The sequence below is a fragment of the Tursiops truncatus genome, chromosome 7 (genome assembly GCF_011762595.2).
Source record: "Tursiops truncatus isolate mTurTru1 chromosome 7, mTurTru1.mat.Y, whole genome shotgun sequence".
Lineage (NCBI taxonomy): Eukaryota > Metazoa > Chordata > Mammalia > Artiodactyla > Delphinidae > Tursiops > Tursiops truncatus.
The window spans coordinates 55,819,227-55,841,851 of NC_047040.1; the positions used below are offsets into that span (position 1 = coordinate 55,819,227).

General features: G+C 37.6%; 1 long non-coding RNA gene across 2 annotated transcripts in view; it reads left to right on the plus strand.

Moving 5' to 3' along the window:
* The window catches only part of LOC109547817 (uncharacterized), a 276,566-nt gene that overhangs the window by 14,843 nt on the left and 239,098 nt on the right, over positions 1-22,625 (plus strand). The window lies entirely within an intron of this gene.

The window sequence follows — 22,625 nt, forward strand, 5'->3', positions numbered from 1 at the left end:
GACCCAGGAGGAGGTGTTTTTCTGCAGTTTAGTTTAGGAATTCAGTGGCAGCCAAGTGCTTAATGCAGCTGCTAGTTGGCAGGTTCAATGGTATGGAACTTCTTTCGTTAAAAATCGGCAGGCTCCTTTTAATTTTGGTCAAAATAGATATTGTTATTTTTCAACTTCCTGTGGAATAAAACAGAATTATTTTCCTTTCTTGTACTTGCCCAGCACTCTTATACCCATTCCCATCCTCTTCTGTCATAACAATGGAAGGGTTCAGTAAGAATTCTTAAAACTCTCCCTAGGGTTATAATTTTGCCTTAGGGGTATACAATAGTTCAGTATAATTTTTAGAAAAAAACATAATTTCGGGTGTATGGAAATTGTGTAGTAGTCACAGAACCTTCTCTTAAAAATGTATTAGTTAATAATTTTTGTAGGCTAGAAGTAGACAAGGGGCATTATATTCAATTCCAGAAAGTATTTTGCCTGGTTGTTCAGTTTGTTTATTGTATTGAAGGGGGAAAATTGATATACAGTTTAACCCAGAAGTAAAGTACTTTTTCTAAAATAAAATATTTATTTTTATTCATTAAAATATGGTATTTCAATATGCAACTAGGAAAATAATGATTTCTGGTACATTACTCGTGAAAAACCTGAAAGTGACAAAAATGATGGCTGAAAAGCAGATTATGGTTAACCATATAAATCTCTAGAAGTAATATACTTTTCACCTCTGGGTGACACTGTTCAACTGCTTCTTGTTTTTTATGATTGTTTGAAAACCTGATGCTTCCTGTAGATGTATTCTTAAAAGAATCTATTAAAGAGACATTTCCTCTATCTCTAGTTATCTGCTAAATAACTTTTTGGCACATGGATATAAATTCAGTATGGTTGTGATTTGCCATTTTAATTACCAAATGATGACCAAATAACATTTAAGATTGTTTATATGGGCAGTTGGCCAGGTTAAAAGCCTGACTTCATCTCCCGGGGAAATGAATCTTGTACTTACCTTTTTGGTAGCTGTTTAACTAGAAAAAGCCATTGAAACACAAGGGAGTTTTGGTTTAAATTTGTTGCCATTTGTAGACATGATTTTAATTCTACACATATGTTTCCATAGAAATCAATTTTATAAAAGGGGAATATAGGTAGACTTTGGAGGGATTAATCTATTAAAATAAAAATTTAAGACTCTAGCATTGTTAATTGAGATATTTTTCACTTAATTTTTAAAGCTTAACTGCTTCAGTAGTTCCATTAAAAAAACCCTATAGGGCTTCCCTGGTGGCGCAGTGGTTGAGAGTGCGCCTGCCGATGCAGGGGACGCGGGTTCGTGCCCCGGTCCGGGAAGATCCCACATGCCGCGGAGCGGCTGGGCCCGTGAGCCATGGCCGCTGACCCTGCGCGTCGGGAGCCTGTGCTCCACAACGGGAGAGGCCACAACAGTGAGAGGCCCGCGTACCGCAAAACAACAACAACAACAAAAACCCTATAGAAATCTTTCTATATTTTTTCAGGAATCTTAATTCTTAAGTGATTATTTTAATAATTAAATATAATAACCATATTTGTAATTTTACTAAATGTATGAGTAAGCTTTTCTTTTTACAAACTAGGCAGAGAGTTAGTATTCTGTACCAAGAAACAAATGCACATGTTTGGTTGGTTTTTAAATCTCCAATTATTTATTTTAAACTTGGGGTTCATCTGAAATGCCAGAAGAAGGGGTTATAATGCCAAAGTTAATTTTGTTTTGTCATATACAAAGTAGTTAATCTAAAAATTATTGATTGATATTCTACCTCTTTTAACTCTTTTAGGACTCAATATTTAAAGCAAAACTAATTTATCTAGGTGTTCTACTGCACAAAATTAATTCTACTGGGACTGGTCCAGGCCAAGCCTCATTATGGAACAGTTCTTCTTGCTGAACTAGCCTAAGCCTGATTCTTACTGGGATACTTTTTCAAAATTATTCACAACACAGAACTTAACCCTTGAGATGCTGTAGAACTGACTTCAGTATTACACTTATTAGGCCACTTGATGGTATCAGGGGTACATTAAAATGAAAGTATGTCTTACCCTTGTTGGCGCTGAGACTCTTACATTAGGCAACTGTATTTGTGTATATTGGAGGGATTTTTTAGTTTTGTGATTCATATACCAGGGCTGAGGTAGTCATTAAAAAACTTTTTTTCCCTTGTCTAGTATGTTTCACCATAAACATATTGCTGACCCTTTTTTCCTTTATACATAAATGATGAATTTACCTCTTTGCCTGGGTGGGTGTATAGTTGTTTAGATCACCCAGCATGTTTGATGGACTTTCTTTGCTCAAATGTCTGGCTGAATCAGTTGGTTATTTTGGTGTTTTGTACATACATAGAGCCCAGGAGTATTGCTGTTAAACATCAGTTTTTGCTACAGCTACAAAAGTAGTTCAGCATCATGTACGCTTTCCGTGTGTGTGTGTGTGTGTGTGTGTGTGTGTGTGTGTGTGTGTGTGTGTTTGTGTAGTTTTCTTTTAATATCTGTGCAAAATATTGGGGAATGGATTTTTTATTTATTTATTTTATTTTTATACATTTTATTTGGAGTATAATTGCTTCACAATACTGTGCTCATTTCTGTTGTACAACAAAGTGAATCAGCCATATGCATATATATATCCCCATATCCCCTCCCTCTTGAGCCTCCCTCCCACCCTCCCTATCCCACCCCTCTAAGTTGGGAATGGACTTTTTAATGTCAATTTTTATGTTCACTTTTTGCCTGTTGTGTAGTGGCTCGTGAGGATTTTCCACTGGAGAATCTCTTGCACTTTAAGGTTCTTTGCTCATTATGGGCGTCTCACCAAATTTTTTCATTAAAGTAGTTTTCCTTATTCAAAGGGCCTCATTTTCTGTTAGAATGTTACTAATATGGCACTATGTGTGTGTGTATGTGTGTGTGTGTGTGTATATATATTTGTGGCTGGTAAAAATATTTATTTGGTGGTAGTGAGGAGGCACTGAGCCCCAATCTACCTGTGAGGTCTTCCACAGAGAATCATATGGTGCAAATCTGAGTATGGGTAGGTGTCTTTATGATGGAAAAGCAATAATTTAGTCTCTAGTTGGCTGCTTGATCTATATGCTAGTAAATCAACACCTTTCCCCCCACACCCAAGGACAGATTTCCATTAAATTAGTAAATTGACTTGTTGCCTCAGTCTCACATAGATGTATACCAAGAGCAGGTGTTGCAGTTATGTTGTGAGATCTAATTCATCAATTTAAACTCATTTTATCTGAAATACAATAAAAATTGCTAAGTTTTCCTAATGTAAAAATAGCCTAAATCAATTATTCTAGGCTATCATTAAACCACACTAAAAAACAGGATTAATAAGTAAACCTTTAGGTAATTCAGTGGTGCTTAATAAGGATATCCCATTGGTTTACGTAAAATTAAATTGTAAAAATCACCAATAGAGATCCTATTGTTTAAAATAAAGTAAGCTTCTTAAAAAAGCTTTGTAAAAACATAGATTGGCCAGTGAATTCTCCGTAATATAAGAGACTTAATAGAAACCGCTGCCTTGTGAAACTGAATTCTCCATCTGTAATGTGCTTCTGTTATAAATCTATTATAAAAGGTATTTACTTAGGTAAACTGCTAAGGTAGACTGCTTAGATTACCACCCTCATGTTCTTATTAGCCTACTACATTCACTAAGAAAGAATAAAGCTCTATACTTTGTGGACATTTAATAAATGTTAATTTTTTAATTAACAGTTTAAGTATAATCTCCAAATAGATGCAGATCTATTTTCTTTCAAACCCTTTCTCAGTAAGTAACAGATTTATGGTTCTCCAAAGAAAATGTGCTTAGAGCTTGGAAGGGAACATTTTACAATTATTTTTCCCCTGCATCTTCCTTTTGCATATATCACTAATCCCAATCAACAGTGAAGAGAAAACTGAAAAAAAAAAGAACACCCCCCCTGCCCAGTTTTCAATTTATTTTTTATTTCAGTTGGAAAATCCCCACTGAATGAGTTAAAAAAAATTTAAATGTATCCTGGGAACATGCCGTTCAGGATTTTGGAATGGGAACTTCAAACGAAGTTGGTAAAGGAGTCAAATGCGTAAGTGGAAACTCTGAGGAAACTGGCAGTGAGAGACTGGAAATCAGGCAGTCATTTACGTTTCACTCCACCACCCTCGGCAAGAGCGAGTACAAAGCAGGGAGCTGGCACGGCCTTGAGTCAGAAGTCTCAGGAACTGAGCGGAGAGAGATTCCCAGCATCTGTTTCCTCAACTATCACCCAGAGGATACTGGTGGTAAATCACAGGGAATAAAAATAGCCTTAGAAGTCTAGTTCCAAACAAATGAGACATGGTGGATATTTGATAGTGGTGTGGAGTCTCTTCTCTCAAAATTCTTCATTAGCTAATTAACAAATATATTTTTATTTTTACATTAATGAGTTATATTGCTTAAGCCATTCATCAAAATGTTGAGCAAAATCTTGATATTTTTATTGATCTGAATTGAACTATTACCGAAATGACGTGGTACTTGATATTAAAATCTGAACCTGTAGTTGTGTAAAGGTTGGTCTATAACCAATAATCACAGATGTTAAAGCTTTGCCTCAGACACAAAAAACATGTATTTCTGAAATTTTAAAAAACCCTGCAAGCTTCTTACCATAATGTCAATTGCCGGTAGACTGATAAGATCGCTCTGCATTTTGGCTGCAGGAAATTTTATGGCTAGACTCTTACAATTTAACACAACTTAAGATCCTTTAAGGCTATATTTCACATATAAGGAAGTATTTCTTAGGTCTGGCTAGACTTGTAGTTTGATATTAAGTTATAGCTTCAAATTTTCAACAAAACAGCAGCTTTAATAGATGAGATTAGCAAATGGTGAAAAGTTCAAAGCATTTAATGGAATTGATCTACTAAATTAGCATTGAAAATTTTTAGTGGCTATCTTAAATATACATTATTATCATGAAAGAATTAGTCCAATTAAGCCTTTACATTTGGAAGATGCCCAGTCTGACCTTGTTCTATTCAATGTGAAAAGTGAGAGGGTCTCTGGGCTTATTTAAATTTGGTGCTAAATCAATAGGTTTGGGGACCCTTTCACTGCTTTTTGGAAAGGAAAAGAAACCCAAAGGCTCTTTATGTTGACAAATGGGTCATTAGAATTGTTATATATTGCAAATAAAAACAATGGCCAAAAAATAGAAAAATATAACCTTCAATAAATAGGTCAGAAGAATCAACAAGGGTTGGGTTGTTTTCTCACTATTTCTCACTACAACCGTATATTACTGTGTATACTGAACACATTAGTTTCATTTTGAAACTGAAATAATTATATCATGTTTAATATCAGGTTTTATTTAGAACATTCTGAATTAATAAATAACCAGCTAATTAAAAAAGAATCGAAATCTATGCAAATATACATAAAGAAATAATTATGGCATTTTCCAGAAATCTGCTTTCTATACATCCACAGTGTATTTTATATTCTATTGATATAGACCTCTATGACACCTTGAACATAAATATCCTGAAAATAAAATTGAGTTTTGCATTTTCAGCTTAATTGTGCAAAGCTTCTGATGATGGCTGATTACTCATACTTATCATGAAATTGTGGGGTCCTGGCTCTGGAAGGGGCTTGCTTTCGAGAGGCCAGCTCCTTAATTCACAGGGGCTCATGTGTAGCCTTCATCACCGGAACCAAGGAGCTAGCTCTTTTGTGAAAGCGTTCAGCAAAATATATTTTAGTTTTGTTGTTGTTGCTGTTATTGTTATTATCTATTACAATATTTAATGGTTCATTTCCCTAATCGAGGTCTCAGACCCAGCCATTTTGGGACATTTCTAGTGGAAAAAGATATATCCTTTGTGTAAGATGTCTTTAGAATTTGAGAATTGTAACTAATATACCTCCGGCTTTCTCTTCCAGAAATTGAATAATTCAGTTCTATAAACTGAACAATCCCATTTCATTTATCAACCCCCCAGCATTTCTAACTTCTCCCCTGAATGGTCAGCGAATTATTCATATCCATCTAAAATTACAGAACTCCAGGGGGGAGGTTAGTGCCTTAGAGGGGTATACTGAGGAAGATGGGAAGATGATTTCATTTGTTCTTAAGGATTTATTGAAAGACTCCTCTTGCCAGAATCTGCTAGGTGCTGGGAATACAGCAAGGAAGAAACAAACTTGAGGGAGAGAACGACTTGCCAACAAATAATGGCAATACAATGTGCTACTGCTAATGTGAGTGTGTACAACGTGCACTTGTATGTCATAGTCTTAATTCCATATCCATTGTCAGAACAGTATTTTAAGCTGCTATTTCAGTGTCTATTGGTAGTCTGATTTCTATCCAAATAGTTTATTTCCCACAATCCAGGTATACTTGCAGCACATTTTTCATACTAAGTTGAGGTCTGAATTTTGCTTCTGGATGTTTGTACAGTTTCATCTTCAATTATTATTTTACCTTCTGAACACCCTTTTTCGCGTGCCCGTTGTTCAGTTTGTTGTTACAAAACATCATCTGTGATCTTCTACATTTAAATGTGTTGCTTATTGCTTGATAGCCAAAGCTGTAGTTAGCTAATGGACGGTTGTCTGCTCCTGGTCATATTTTCCCAGCCTGTCTTATAGGACAGGATCAAAAGCCTTCCTAAAGTCAAGCTAGGTTTCATCAATTTATTTCCTGTGACCTGCCAGGCCTGCCACTTTGCCATGTAAGAAGATGGCTGTCTATTACCAAGACAGGACAAGTTCTTTGTGAAGTCATATTGGTTATTCATGATCAGATAATTGCAAAAACCCTCAAGAGTTCTGGTTATTTTGGTCCTTTTTTCAGTCTTTAGGCATCTACTCAGTTCTCTGATTGTTACAACCAAAGTAGAGACAATAATTTTGTCATTCAGTGTTGTCAGATGGAAAAAATCAGAGCAAGGGCTATCTGAGAAGTGGACAAGCTTTATTCATCCTGGTCACAATCTGTGACGTGTCCACATTAGCCCCTCATAGTCCAGCACTAATCATGGCATGATGCAAGCTTTTATTTGGTCACCATGGGCAGGTTTTCTACATTTATTGGTATGTAATACATAATTCAGGTTTATTGTAGTAAAATAGGACACAACAGATAACAAATTGATAAACAAAACAAAACAACACACAAACCACCTGTAACACCCCTATCTAAAGATTAGGATTGTTAACATTTTGGTATACATATTTCTGAGTTGTATGTGTGGGCCTTTGTGTGTAAAATGCGTATATTAAACATGCATACTATTTTGGAGCTTCCTTTTTTTCACTTAGAACTATATAGAGTTCATTATCATAAGGTAATTATATCAAATAACCATAGAAATTCAGCTTTTTAGTACCAAATCTCAATTGTGTGTTTTTTTCATCGTTTAATAATACTTCCCTAATTCCCTGAGTAAAAAGAAACCCCTCCTTCATACATACCTTTCTTGTGGCATTATCTCTTTTTAAATTTAAGTAGATCCCTCTTAGTAACTGTGGTCTCTTAGAGGAGGATCTGTACATGATTTATTCTTATGTTCCTTAAATTTTAGCTGCATAATAAATATTTATTTAATAAATGAATAACTGAAATCTAGCAATGGGAATTGAAATCCTGAAACTTTGTGTTTTGATTCTTAGAGTTCTGCCTCTGCTTTTTTTTTTTTTTTCTAATTTATTTTTATTTTTTTAAGAAGATGTTGGGGGTAGGAGTTTATTAATTAATTAATTTATTTTTGCTGTGTTGGGTCTTCGTTTCTGTGCGAGGGCTTTCTCTAGCTGTGGCAAGCGGGGGCCGCTCTTCATCGCGGTGCACGGGCCTCTCACTATCGTGGCCTCTCTTGTTGCGGAGCACAGGCTCCAGACGCACAGGCTCAGTAGTTGCGGCTCACGGGCCCAGTCGCTCTGCGGCATGTGGGATCCTCCCAGACCAGGGCTTGAACCCATGTCCCCTGCATTAGCAGGCAGATTCTTAACCACTGCGCCACCAGGGAAGCCCTGCCTCTGCTTTTATTTGGTAATTCAGTTTACTCAGGGACAGAAGGAAAATAAAGCAATTTCTCACTTAGCTGGTATGAAGTATACTGCAGAAGGCAAGACCACATGGCTGAAAACAGTTTCTTAATATTAACCTTTTTGGATGAAGCTCTTTCTGATATACTACAAAGCTTTATTACTTTTTTTAACAAGTGAAACCTTAGAGTAATAGTTTAGAAAATACAAAAAAAGAAAAAACAACCAACCTATAATTCTAATACCCAGAAATAAACCTTATTATTATTTCAAGGTGTGCCCTTCTAACTTTCTTTTCTGTGTATTCTTATGCATGTAAAATCATTTTCACTTATATTTTTATTAAAATGGGGTCATAATGGTTTACTATTTATAACTTCTTCACTAATGTAAACATCTTTACATGACAAATGTATGCCTAATAACCAATGTTGATGGTTGTATAGTATACTAGTATGGTGATATACCATAATTTATTTACTCTATCCTCCCCTAATTGGGTATTTAAGTTGTTACCTACTTTATACATTGTACATTACAAACAACATTGTAACAAATAACCTCGTTCCTACATCTTTGGGCACTTGTCAAGGAAAGGTTTTAAATATCCTCTTTTAAACTACCAAAGGTTAGGTAAGCTTATAGTCCTTTTTCCTTTCATCTCAAAATAAAAATAAAACATAGCTTATTTGAATTTCGTCAGTGTATAAGACAGCCTGAGATTTAAAAAATTATTATTGAACCAGGGCATGCTACCCTAATTTATGGTAATAGAATTACTTTCTGTCTCAAATTGATTCTAGAAGACTTGTTTGGCTACATTTTGTCTTTTGTGGCATGCAAAGTGGCCTTCTTTCTCAGTCATATAAGAATCTAAATGTTCACATTTCCTGGAAGAAGTTGATACCTAGCTAAATCTTTGTGTAATTTTATAAAAATATAGGTTTGTGGGGAGATTGGTTTCTGTGATCAGCTCAGTTCCCCAGTTTTCATTTGTGAGTGGGGACAGCAGGAATCACTCTTCTCATAGGGTGGTGAGAGTAACACTAATGGGAACAGCAAAATCACCATAGCTGGCTATGAAAATGTGGGCAGTATTACAGCACTGCCTTCAGTTAGAAAATGTGATGCAAGTTGCATCCATACTTGTGGGAGTCTTCTGTTATGCTTTTTTTTTTAAATTTAATTATTTTTTTATACAGCAGCTTCTTATTAGTTATCTATTTTATACATATTAGTGTATATATGTCAATCCCAATCTCCCAATTCATCACACCACCACCCCACCCACTTTCCTCCCTTGGTGTCCATACATTTGTTCTCTACATCTGTGTCTCTATTTCTGCCTTGCAAACCGGTTCATCTGTACCACTTTTTCTAGATTCCACATACATGCATTAATACACGATATTTGTTTCTCTCTTTCTGACTTACTTCACTCTGTATGACAGCCTCTAGCTCCATCCATGTCTCTACAAATGACCACATTTCATTCCATTTTATGGCTGAGTAATATTCCATTGTATATATGTACCACATCTTCTTTATCCATTTGCCTATCGATGGGCATTTAGGTTGCTTCCATGTCCTGGCTATTGTAAATAGTGGTGCAATGAACATTGTGGTACATGTCTCTTTTTGAATTATGGTTTTCTCTGGGTATATGCCCAGTAGTGGGATTGCTGGGTCATATGGTAATTCTATTTTTAGTTTTTTAAGGAACCTCCATACTGTTCTCCATAGTGGCTGTATTGATTTACATTCCCACCAACAGTGCAAAAGGGTTCCCTTTTCTCCACACCCTCTCCAGCATTTGTTGTTTGTAGATTTTCTGATGATGCCCATTCTAAGTGGTGTGAGGTGATACCTCATTGTAGTTTTGATTTGCATTTCTCTAATAATTAGTGATGTTGAGCAACTTTTCATGTGTCTCTTGGCCATCTGTATGTCTTCTTTGGAGAAATGTCTATTTGGGTCTTCTGCCTATTTTTTGATTGGGTTGTTTGTTTTTTAATATTGAGTTGCATGAGCTGTTTATGTATTTTGGAGATTAATCCTTTGTCCGTTGATTCATTTGCAAATATTTTCTCCCATTCTGAGGACTGTCTTTTTTTTTTTTTTTTTTGCGGTATGCGGGCCTCTCACCGTTGTGGCCTCTCCCGTTGCGGAGCACAGGCTCTGGATGCGCAGGGTCAGCGGCCATGGCTCACGGGCCCAGCCGCTCCGCGGCATGTGGGATCCTCCCGGACCGGGGCACGAACCCGTGTCCCCTTCATCGGCAGGCGGACTCTCAACCACTGCGCCACCAAGGAAGCCCCTGAGGACTGTCTTTTCATTGTGTTTATAGTTTCCTTTGATGGGCAAAAGCTTTTAAGTCTCATTAGGTCCCTTTTTTTTTTAACATCTTTATTGGAGTATAACTGCATTACAATAGTGTGTTAGTTTCTGCTTTATAACAAAGTGAATCAGCTATACATATACATATATCGCCATATCTCCTGCCTCTTGAGTCTCCCTCCCACCCTCCCTATCCCACCCCTCTAGGTGGTCACAAAGCACCGAGCTGATCTCCCCGTGCTATGCGGCTGCTTCCCGCTAGCTATCTATTTTATAGTGTATATATGTCCATGCCACTCTCTCACTTCATCCCAGCTTGTGTCCTCAAGTCCATTCTGTGTCTGTGTCTTTATTCCTGTCCTGCTCCTAGGTTCTTCAGAACCTTTTTTTTTTAAGATTCCATATATATGTGTTAGCATATGGTATTTGTTTTTCTCTTTCTGACTTACTTCACTCAGTATGACAGTCTCTAGGTCCATCCACCCCACTACATATAACTCAATTTCATTTCTTTTTATGGCTGAGTAATATTCCATTGTATATATGTGCCACATCTTCTTTATCCATTCATCTGTTGATGGACACTTAGGTTGCTTCCATGTCCTGGCTATTGTAAATAGAGTTGGCAGGCAGATTCTTAACCACTGTGCCACCAGGGAAGCCCACATGACTCTTTTTGAATTATGATTTTCTCAGGGTATATGCCCAGTAGTGGGCTTGCTGGGTCATATGGTAGTTCTATTTTTAGTTTTTTAAGGAACCTTCATACTGTTCTCCATAGTGGCTGTATCAGTTTACATTCCCACCAACAGTGCAAGGGGGTGCCCTTTTCTCCACACCCTCTCCAGCATTTACTGGCTGTAGATTTTTTGATGATGGCCATTCTGACTGGTTTGAGGTGATACCTCATTGTAGTTTTGATTTGCATTTCTCTAATGATTAGTGATGTTGAGCATCCTTTCATGTGTTTGTTGGCAATCTGTATATCTTCTTTGGAGAAATGTCTATTTAGGTCTTCTGCCCTTTTTTGGATTGGGTTGTTTTTTTTTTTGATATTGAGCTGTGTGAGCTGCTCGTAAATTTTGGAGATTAATCCTTTATCAGTTGCTTCATTTGCAAATATTTTCTCCCATTCTGAGGGCTGTCTTTTCATCTTGTTTATGGTTTCCTTTGCTGTGCAAAAGCCTTTAAATTTCATTAGGTCCCATTGTTTAGTTTTGTTTTTATTTCCATTCCTCTAGGAGGTGGGTCAAAAAGGATCTTGCTGTGATTTATTTCATAGAGTGTTCTGCTTATGTTTTCCTGTAAGAGTTTTATAGTGTCTGGCCTTACATTTAGGTCTCTAATCCATTTTGAGTTTATTTTTGTGTATGGTGTTAGGGAGTGTTCTAATTTCATTCTTTTACATGTAGCTGTCCAGTTTTCCCAGCACCACTTATTGAAGAGGCTGTCTTTTCTCCATTGTATATCCTTGACTCCTTTGTCATAGATTAGCTGACCATAGGTGCATGGGTTTATCTCTGGGCTTTCTATCTTGTTCCATTGATTTATATTTCTGTTTTTGTGCCAGTACCATATTGTCTTGATTACTGTAGCTGTAGTAGAGTCTGAAGTCAGGGAGTCTGATTCTTCCACCTCCATTTTTTTCCCTCAAGATTGCTTTGGCTATTCAGGGTCTTTTGTGTCTCCATATGAGTTTTAAGATTTTTTGTTCTAGTTATGTAAAAAATGCCATTGGTAATTTGATAGGGATTGCACTGAATCTGTAGATTGCTTTGGGTAGTATAGTCATTTTCACAGTATTGATTCGTCCAATCCATGAACATTGTATATCTCTCCATCTGTTTGTATCATCTTTGATTTCTTTCATCAGTGTCTTATAGATTTCTGAGTACAGGTCTTTTACCTCCTTAGGTAGGTTTATTCCTAGGTATTTTATTCTTTTTGTTGCAATGGTAAGTGGGATTGTTTCCTCAATTTCTCTTTCTGATCTTTTGTTGTTAGTGTAGAGGAATGCAAGAGATTTCTGTGCATTAATTTTGTATCCTGCAACTTTACCAAATTTATTGATTAGCTCTAGTAGTTTTCTGGTGGCATTTTTAGGATTATCTATAGATAGTATCATGTCATTTGCAAACAGTGACAGTTTTACTTCTTCTTTTCCAATTTGTATTCCTTTTATTTCTTTTTCTTCTCTGATTGCCATGGCTAGGACTTCCAAAACTATGTTGAATAATAGTGGTGAGAGTGGACATCCTTGTTGCTGATCTTAGAGGAAATGCTTTCAGTTTTTCACTATTGATAATGATGTTTGCTGTGGATTTGTCATATATGACCTTTATTATGTTGAGGTAGGTTCCCTCTATGCCCACTTTCTAGAGAGTTTTTATCATAAATGGGTGTTGAATTTTGTCAAAGGCTTTTTCTGCATCTAATGAGATGATCATATGGCTTTTATTCTTCAATTTGTTAATATGGTGTATCACATTGATTGATTGTTATTCTTGATAAAAGCACTTGCTTTTGCCTCAGCTGTTGCTTTAATGCTAAGCAATGTTTATAGGTAAGCTCGTGTTTATACCAGATCAAAACATTTACTAAATCAAAACACTTGCAAGAAGGAGGATGGCATAGTAGGGTCTCTGGGTGTGGAGTAGGAAGATTAGGAATTCCAGCACATTTTGTGTTGTCATACTGACTAAGTCACATAGCCTTCCTGGCCTTAAAGTCTTAATCAATACTACAAAAAACTAATATTTATCAAGTGTTTACTAAATGATAGGTTCTTTCTTAGTTTCTCCCAAATCCCTAATGAGTATTTATATTATTTTATTTAATCCTCAGGAAATGAATGAGGTAAATGTCATTGTTACCCTATTTTACAGATGAGAATATTGAGCTTTAGGAGATAGTCTACTTGATCAACTTAACATAAAAGAAGGTGATGGAGTCAGGATTTGAATCCTGACCATCAGGTTCCAGAGTGTGAGTTCTTAACCACAACACTGGGTTGCCTGTCTCTTTTTTAAATAGAGGGGTAGAACTTCTCAGTCCCTTCTGTCTGTAACTCATATGAAGCTCTAACTTCAAGTATTTCTGTTAAAAGTGAAAAATGAACTGACTTTTGGATGGATTATATACACCCCCAAGCATCCACATAATCTGCCTTTTTAAACTTTTAATCCAGATGCTTTACCTTCTGTGTCTCCAGCCTCTGTGTTCTGACACTAGTCAGGTCCAGTGGGCGCTTTGGCCTCCACAAAGCAGACAAAGCCTCTGCTTTATAGGTCTCATTGGGAATACGTTCGTGCAGTAAGTGGTATTGGATTCAAATATATCTACCTTAGAAGGAGGCTACAAGAACCTTGCTTGAGACTGTGATCTGATGGCTCCAGGGAGCCAGTGCATAAGAGGATGAATTGTGGTGTCGAAGAAGAAGCACGGGATGGGGGATGGTTGGCTGGGCTGTAATGCCAATGCTATGGCTCACTGGCTCTGTTGCCTGGGCAGGTCTTACCCAGTCTGTGCTCAGTTTCCTCTTAAATAAAACAAGGAGTTTGATATTGGTTGCTGGAACAATGATCTCTGTGGTCAAATTTGGGGTGTCTTGGTCTCAGGTAGCCTGGGTCCCTAGGACTGGGAGTTTTGTTTGCTCTGAGTGACTACAGCCACAGTGGCTAAAGGAAAATCTTTATCCTGAGGCTATGCTTTATATCATTGTGATGCTCAAGGGCAGGGCTAGGGGGTGGGTGGGTATTGACATTAATGCTGAGATTTTTTTTTTAAAGCTTATTTTGATATATTGGTACATTTTATTCTTTCTTAAATTCTTAAACTGGTCTTGTGTTTGTACAAGCAACACGCATTCCTGTGAACCTATTTATGTTTTGGAATTTCAGTAGAAAGAAATGCTGTCAGTTAATATTTGAGGTCGATAAGGCATTCTGATAAAAAGGAGTTACTTTTGTTCTTGATACGATTCTAGAGTAATTAAGAAACAAATACAGTTATGCTAATATAGTCATCAGGAAACTACCTATAAAGAAAATTCTTTTTTTTTTCTTTTGGCTGTGCCACACATCTCGTGGTATCTTAGTTCCCAGACCAGGGCTTGAATCCAGGTCCCAGCAGTGAAGGCGCTGAGTCCTGACCACTGGACCACCAGGAAATTCCCCAAAATTCTTGATATTTGGTTTCATAAAATATGATTCTTAGCTATTTACCATATTCTTTACGTTTTCACTATTGGAATTAAGATATTTACAAGCCTCAGAAAACAGTAACCTTTCTATAACAAAATGATAAATTGTTTAAAATATTTAAATTTTATTTAAATTTATTTAAATTATTAAAAACCAAACCACACTAGTGTAATATCTAACAATTCTGTTGACATACTCTCTTCTATGAGAAATTTGGAAAACAAATTTCCAAATAAGCAAGTGTTTGGAAAGCAAGTATTTCCTTACTTGCCTGTGTACAAATGGCTAATTAATCATTTGTTTTTGAACTGGTGTGGATCCAGAAATGCTTCTTAAGAGAAAATTCTGGCTCAGCCTGTAGGTTCTCCTTGATCCAACTCTGCATGTAGTGGACTGACCAGAATCTTGTTCAGACTCCTCAGTGTTTCCCAAAGATATCAGTTTTACCATCAGCTCATTTGGTTGCTGATGCCTACAGATTCACTTCAACCACCAGTCAGGAATATTTGTGTTGCAGGTCACTGCCTAGGAGTACCTCTTGTTTAACTCTTATCAATTCTTATCAGTTTAAAGGGTGGGTTGGCAAACCTTTTCTATAAAGGGCCAGATAGAAAATATTTTGGCTTTGCCAGTCATATGCTCTCTGTTCCAGCTGTTTAACTCTGCTGTTGTGTAGTGCAGAAACAGCCATGGATAATATATACGCAAATGAGTGTGCCTGTGTTCCAATAAAACTTCATTTATGGAGACTGAAATCTGAATTTCATATCATTTTCATGTGTTGCAAAACATTATTCCTCTTTTAAGTTTTTTTTCAACCATTAAAAAATGGAGAAATCTTTCTTACCTCATGGGCCATATGAAAACAGGTGGTGAAGTAGACTTCACCTGCAGGCTGTAGCTTGCTGAACTTTGATTTAGAAAATTGAAATTATGAAGAAATGTTTGAAAGACACAAGTGATCATTTGTGGATGAAAGTGTTCTAGGTTCTAGCCAGTGGCATGTGAGCAGAAGTGATGTATTGTTACTTCTGGGCTTGGCCCATAAAAACCTCTCATACATGATTCTCTGTGCTTTTTCTCTACGTGTTGAATATGGCAGGGCCTGAAGATGGAAGGAGCCTAGTTCTCATTTTGGATTTACATGAGTAACAAATAAACTTCTATTCCCAAATCTCAGTGTTCTGAGATTTTAAGTGTTTCTGTTTCAGCAATTTGTGTTATCTTAACTAATATGTCATTAATTCTAACAGATATTTTTGGTTTGATTCTTATACTAATTTGGACTCCCAAAGACTACGTGCTTGGACGGACTTTTTTTGGGGTCTCCTCCTCTCCTCTTCATTTTCTCCTCACATTAACTGGGTAATGATAGACTGGGTTACTTTCCATGTTCTAGGTGATGATAGTTTGGGGCCCATTAGCTTTCACTGAGAGCTGTTACAAGAAACAAGACACATGGCTTTACCACAGAGATGTTGGTGAGGGAACTGTCCCTAATTTGAAGCCCACCTGAGGAATTCCTTTGGCACTCAGGGCCAGGAAAAGCTTATCTTTCCCTGAGAAACTTGTATGTTTTCTTATCAACAAAGAGAATATCATTGAATGTGCCTGATTGTATTCCCTTTTCCCTTTTCCCTCTGGTTGCCAAGAAGCTCAGAGCCAAATTTTTGGCTCAACATTAATAACTTTGTGGAACCCTGTGGCCTACATATCTGCATTCTCAGTTTCCTCCTGGTCTTGACCTTCTATTCTGCTCTGTGTTTTCCTTGTTCCTGATTTTTTGGTTATTTATATTTTTCAATTTTATTGCTTGTTTTCTTGTAAGCTTCCTCAGATCCTTTGTGGAACAAGGTGGGGTAAATAAAAAATGGCTTCAGCTTAATAATAGAATACAGCAAAAGCATTCCTTAATCACCAGTTTAGTCATCTGGGAACTAGAACTTCAAATTTACTTTTCAGGCTCCCTGCTGAGTCATTGTGTCTCATAGTTTGGTGAAGGGATGCTTTTGCAATTATGAAAGCTGTAGGCCTTCACATTTTTCCATTCTGCCATAAAGGAAAGAGAATGTCATTTTACCAAAAGTTCTTATTTACCATTTAAAATGTAGAAAGATGACAGATAACTTGACTGACAGATGATAGACTGGGAAAGGATATTTGCAGTGTTTAAAGGAAACAAATAATTAATATAAAGAATTACAATTTGCAGGCCTACTACAAATTAACCTGAAAAAGATAAGAAACCCAACAGAGAAATGGTGAAAAGATATGAATAGGTTATTTTTGCAAGGGTATACTGGAAAATATAACAATATAATGTGAACACATGCTGAAACTTAACAGTGATCAGAGAACAGCAAATTTAAACAGGTTATCACTTTGCAAAATTAAAAGGTGGACAGTAACAAGCATGGGCAATGGAAACCCCCATGTACTGTTGATGGTAGTCTGGACTGTGTAGCAATTCCTGGAGAGCAACCTGTCAGTATTTAGTTAAAGTTTGTAAATGTCTTATGACCTCTCCTAGGTATATATTCCAGATAAATTATGCCATAAGTCCAGTAGGGGATACACACAAAAAAGTTCATCACAGTCTTGTTTGTGATAGCGGGATGTTTGAGGCATCCTATGTGTCCATCACAAAGGGAGTGAATGAATAAAATGTGGTAGTTGCAGATTTTGCAGTAGTTAGAAGATGTCTATATAGATTTACAGTAACATCCTATGGTTTAAAAAAATGGTGTTCAGTGAAAACTGTATGAGAGAGTGATATCTTTAGCATAGTACTATTTATACGCATTTAAAATAGCCACAAAGAAAATAACATGACATAATTTAAAGGGATTCAGACAAATCAAGTTAATGTATCAAACCCATTGGAGTGTGTGTGTATAGAGTAGAAAGGAGTAGGAGGGACAGATGATCATCTACCATGAACTCAAGTAACTGTACTGCAGTTAAAAAAAGAAGTATGTGTCTTCCTGGTAGGAAGTGGGCACTGCAGTGCTGCCTTTCTATATCCTAAGATATCCAAGTCTTCTATGAGAATTCACTGATGACAGCAGCACAGATTTTAAGAGTGCATTCAGATTCACCCTGATGCCCCATCCTGCTATTGAAGGGCATCCCCCAAATCTTCTATTTTGGGAGGAAGGGTTTGTATTCTTTCTTTTTCAGAACCATGACCCTGAGAGAGTCTCTCCTAGATCTGGTCAGGATCAAGGACCAGCCCTGGTTCCAAAACATCAGATGTGGGTGAACAAGCAGAGAGGAACTGAGCAGTTGGGGCTGAGTCACCATACAGTGCCTGAACCAAGGGTAGCTGCAGCTGGGGATGAGATGAAGCAGACAGAGGGGGGAGGGGGGTGAAGGTACAGGCTAGAGTCCAAGCAGCTTGGTCATGATTTGAGGAGAGGGGTGTGAAGGGCTGGAGTAGGCGGAGGGGAGAACAGAGGAAGACTGAAAAACCTGACCGGGCTTCCTGCAATCCTTCCCTCAAGTCACAGATGGGCTTTTTTACTGACCCAGTTTCTCTTCCTGATGAGGCCAGTCACCACAAAGACCTTGTCAGAATTTAATGGTCTCTTTAAGCTGGTGGGCCTCAATCTCATTAGAATCATCTGGGAAGCTTTAAAAAGAAATAGAATGCCTGGTTCCACCCACCTAAGACCAATACAATGAGTCTCTAGGGGGTTGAGGTGGTTTAGGGTAGGTGGGCTTGGGCCCAGACATATGTGATTTCTTTAAAAGTTCACCGTGTGATTCTGACGCACAGTGAGGCTTAGAACCACTGCTTTAAGTGCTCTCACTCCAAGAAAACAGGATCATTCACACCTTTTGAAATTATTTTAAATTAGAGAATTTTGCAACCAGACAATACTCTGGAGTAGTGCGTGTGAATTGCCTGGGGACCTTGTTACAAGGCAGATCTTGGTTGAGGTGGCTGGAAGTGGGGCCTAAGCTGTGGTATTTCTCACAAGCACCCATGTGATTTGGGGGCTGCTGGCCCGAGGGGCACCTTGAGCACAGCAAAGCTTTAGATCTAACAGTGGTGGGATGGAGGGAGGGCTGACTCTGTCAGGCCCCAGGCTTAGTGCTTCATAGGCATTGAATGCTCATAAGCCTGTGAGAGAAGTACTGCCTATATTTCCATTTCACAGATGAGAAAACTGAGGCCTAGGGCAGTTCAGCAACTTGCCCAGGATCCGTAATGCTGGTAAGTAGCAGAGCCAGAATTTGAATGTAGGCTGACCGTTTTCAGAGGTTGTGAGCTTAACTACAGTGTAATACAACGGCAATGGCAGGATGGGGCATCAGGGACTTGCCTTGAAGCTGTGTTTGTATAACAAGTACATTGTATTTACAAGCTTGCATATTTGAGATGGTGCTGGAAGAGGGGGATAAAAATGGAGATTACAGACGGGCTAGAGAAGGTATGAACAAACCTGTAAATACATCTGTCTATGCACTCGGTTAGTAGTTGTCTACTACTTAGATAATGTGCTACACATGGAGAAAAAGGATAAGTCACATGAGTCCTTCCTCCCAGGATTTCACTTTCATATATTTGAGTTGTAACCGTGCAATGTATTGTGCTTCAATAGAATTCCAGTAAGCACAGGATGGAAAACATGTCAGAGAAGGATTCACATGGAAGCAAGCTACATGCGTAGAATACAGAACAATGGTGTCAGAGGACAGGGATAAGATTTCAACGGTACTGAAAGGACAGCTCCCGGCAATGGGGGTGCAGTGTGTTTTTGTAGGAGGAGATCCAGAGTTTTACTGGAGACCCACTCTCAGGAAAAGCTCTAAAAGGTATTTCTAAAGGTGTCTAACTGACAAACACATCGAAAAATCTGGTTTCATATCTCTAAGTAATAGTAACAGTTTGCTATGACAGCAGAGAAAGATTATGTTGGTTATGGTTTGGTGTACTAGTAAGGATAGGCTAGTTGTGCTTGCAATAAAAATAATGCCAAATATCAGTGGCTAAAACAAGAGAGGTTTATTTCTTGCTCACCCTTCATGTCCAATGTAGATTGATGTGTCAGTGGGCGGGGCATTCTGCTCCATGTAGTCATCTCCTAGAGAGATGGCGATTTCACCATCTTGAGATGTGACCTGACAGTACAGTACTTCCTGAAGTGGAGAACGGCTGAATATTGGGGAATGTTACTAATGTCTGCTAAAGCCAGTCACTTCAGCTCCACCCATGTGACTTGGAAATAAAAGGGTTGTGCTTTTCATGCATAAAGAAAAAAATAACTTCATTACTATTAGTCATTATTCTTTTTTAATATTTTAATATGTGTAAGATTGTTGCCAACCAGCTTTTTACTTAAAAGAATTAGGAAGATCAGTCTTCATTAATATTAAAACTATTGTTTTTAATAGCTTCACTTTGAACTTAAACTATCAAGGCTATTACTTGATACAGCATGAATATGAATTCCAACCACCAACCAGTATGATGATTGTATGACAAAAACAATTATAACCGAATAAATGTGCCCCTGCTGAGCATCTAGGGATTATAAGAGCAACTTCCATTTTGAAGCTACCCCAATGAGCTGGTTTACTGTGTGGGACAGCAATACAAATGCAGGCATAGCACCACATTTTGAACACAAGATGTATTTGCTATTTTTTTTTAATTGCCCTTGAAAACTCTCACACACTATTACCCCATTCCTCCTCTGTGCTCAGGAAACATGGGAAAAATTTGAGGAGCAGAAAGGGTAGAATCTATGGGGGAAGAAAAAGGAGATGGATTTGTAGGACTGAAAATATGCTAGAGAAATAGTGGACTGCCCTATTTCTTCCTTCTCTCCTTGGTTGACACTTCAAGTGGTAAAGGAACCATTATTTCCCTGCCCTCTGGAGACTAGTTCTGCCCAATAGACCTTTCTGTGTCTGCTGTTAAATATGATGGCCACTAGACACAGATGGCTATTGAGCACTTGAAATGTGGGTAGTGCAATCGAGGAATGGAATTTTAAATTTTACTGAATATAAAAAACTTAAATAGCCTCGTGAATCTAGGTGATAGGGGAGAGAGAGGCTGTTTTTATTTCTGCTTTCTTGGTGTAGATTTATCTGCATATTATGACTATTTTATCTGTCACACAGGGAGTTAAGGATGAATTTGGCCAGTTTTTGGGTGGGGAGTCAGGGATGTGTGGACCTAGCAGAGATGTGAGTTTGCTGCAATGGTCCCCTCCCTTAGCCTGTGCAGCCCAGGCTCCCATCATGAACAGTGGGGTCTAGGGGACCAAATGGTGCCCAAAGACTTTGCAGACATAAAAGTTGGGACTATTACATGGATCTCAGACCTGGTCCTTTTTAAGGGAAGGCTGCATGTTTGTTTATGGGAAAAAAGGAAAGAGGCAAATGAACCTAGTGTGGTAAACTTTTAATGTAGCATCACATCTATTTCTTTGTAAATATATTTGGGTATAAAGTCTTTATTGTGCTTGAAATTCTTATTAAAAATGCAGTGAACTTTAGTTTGCACATTTGTAGCCTTTCTTTCCTCAAATCATTCTTATGTAAGAAATGATTTTTTTGATGATAGTTGTTTAATGAAAGACCTGGGCAGTTATTGAAGGGAAGCTAATATCATCAAACATTTATTCAGTGACTCCTGTGTGCTGGTGATGTGCTAATAATGAATGGCACTTCGCAACACTATTTATTTTTTAGAAAAATGACTCCTTAGCTGTAAAGTCCTCATGAGTGTGCTTCCTGGAAGCCAATATACTTTTCTACTCTTGTTTTCCGTTCGTTTTGGAAAGCATTTACTTTTATTACACAAGAGTAAAAATTAGTGCTCGTATTAAACAATTTAATGATCCAAAGTGCTTCAGACCTCACATAGCCTGACTAGCCTCCCCTAGACCCTTGAGCAGAGGCTAATCAGAGTGCTTTGGTGAGATGCTTGGATTTTATTCTTGGGACTTAACATGAAGGCAAGAGAGTGAAGAGAGGTAGGAAAGCAAGTGTGATTCCAAGATAATTTGATTTAAAAGAAGATAGAAATTCTTGCTTTCTGAATTAAAGCTCTAAGTCACCTTAAATAAACTTAGCGCAAAGGAAGTTCCTTCCAAAACAACCAATGACATCAAATTTTTTTTTCCACCAGAGCATACATATAAACAGGAAAATTATTTTTCATTGGAAGGTTAATTGTTGACACCACCATATTTACACTCAAGTGCAATACTATTTCTAGTTCCACCCCTTGTAACATTCCAGAGCCTAATTTTGTTTTACCCTGACATTGTCCCACCATAAGATTCTGATATGCTAATTACTTCTCCAGATCATACCCTTGGTTCTGATGCCATAAGACAAGTAGTAAAGGTTTAGTTTTTGAGTTCAGAATAATTGGATAATTGGCATCATCCTGTGACAAGTTTCCCCTTTTCCTGAGGCCTTTTGACTGATGTCCCTATTGTTATTGTTGGAGTGGCTCAAGCCCCATAGAGCTATGACGCAAAACTTGATCTTTAGTAGAAATGCCTTACACATTTATTGCCTCCAGGAAACCAAAGGGCAATAAAGCCACGTTCCAGATTGAGATCCTGGCCTTTTGCATCATGACCTAACCTGTTCCAGGTGAAAAATAATTTCATAAGAAAACTTCTACTTGGGTTCTTGCTGTGATTCTTAGTCCTAGCTGTACATTAAAATCTCCTGCAGGACTTAAAAAGACCACCATCCGAGCCCCACCTGAAGCTTGTTAAAAAGACTGATTTTGCGGTCCCGTCACATACCTACTGATTTTGGATTCTCCACAGGAGGGCTTTGGGTATCTGAATTTTAAACAAGACTCCCAGATGATCAGGGAAATCTGGTCAGCTTGTTTTTGGGTGTTGATCTTGGGAAAGAGCATGTAATATATTTTCAGATGAATTTAGTTGTCCTAAAGACATTTCTAATATTGGTGTCGTTTTTTGTCTTCTTTTACTTATTCACGTATGAATGCTATCAAA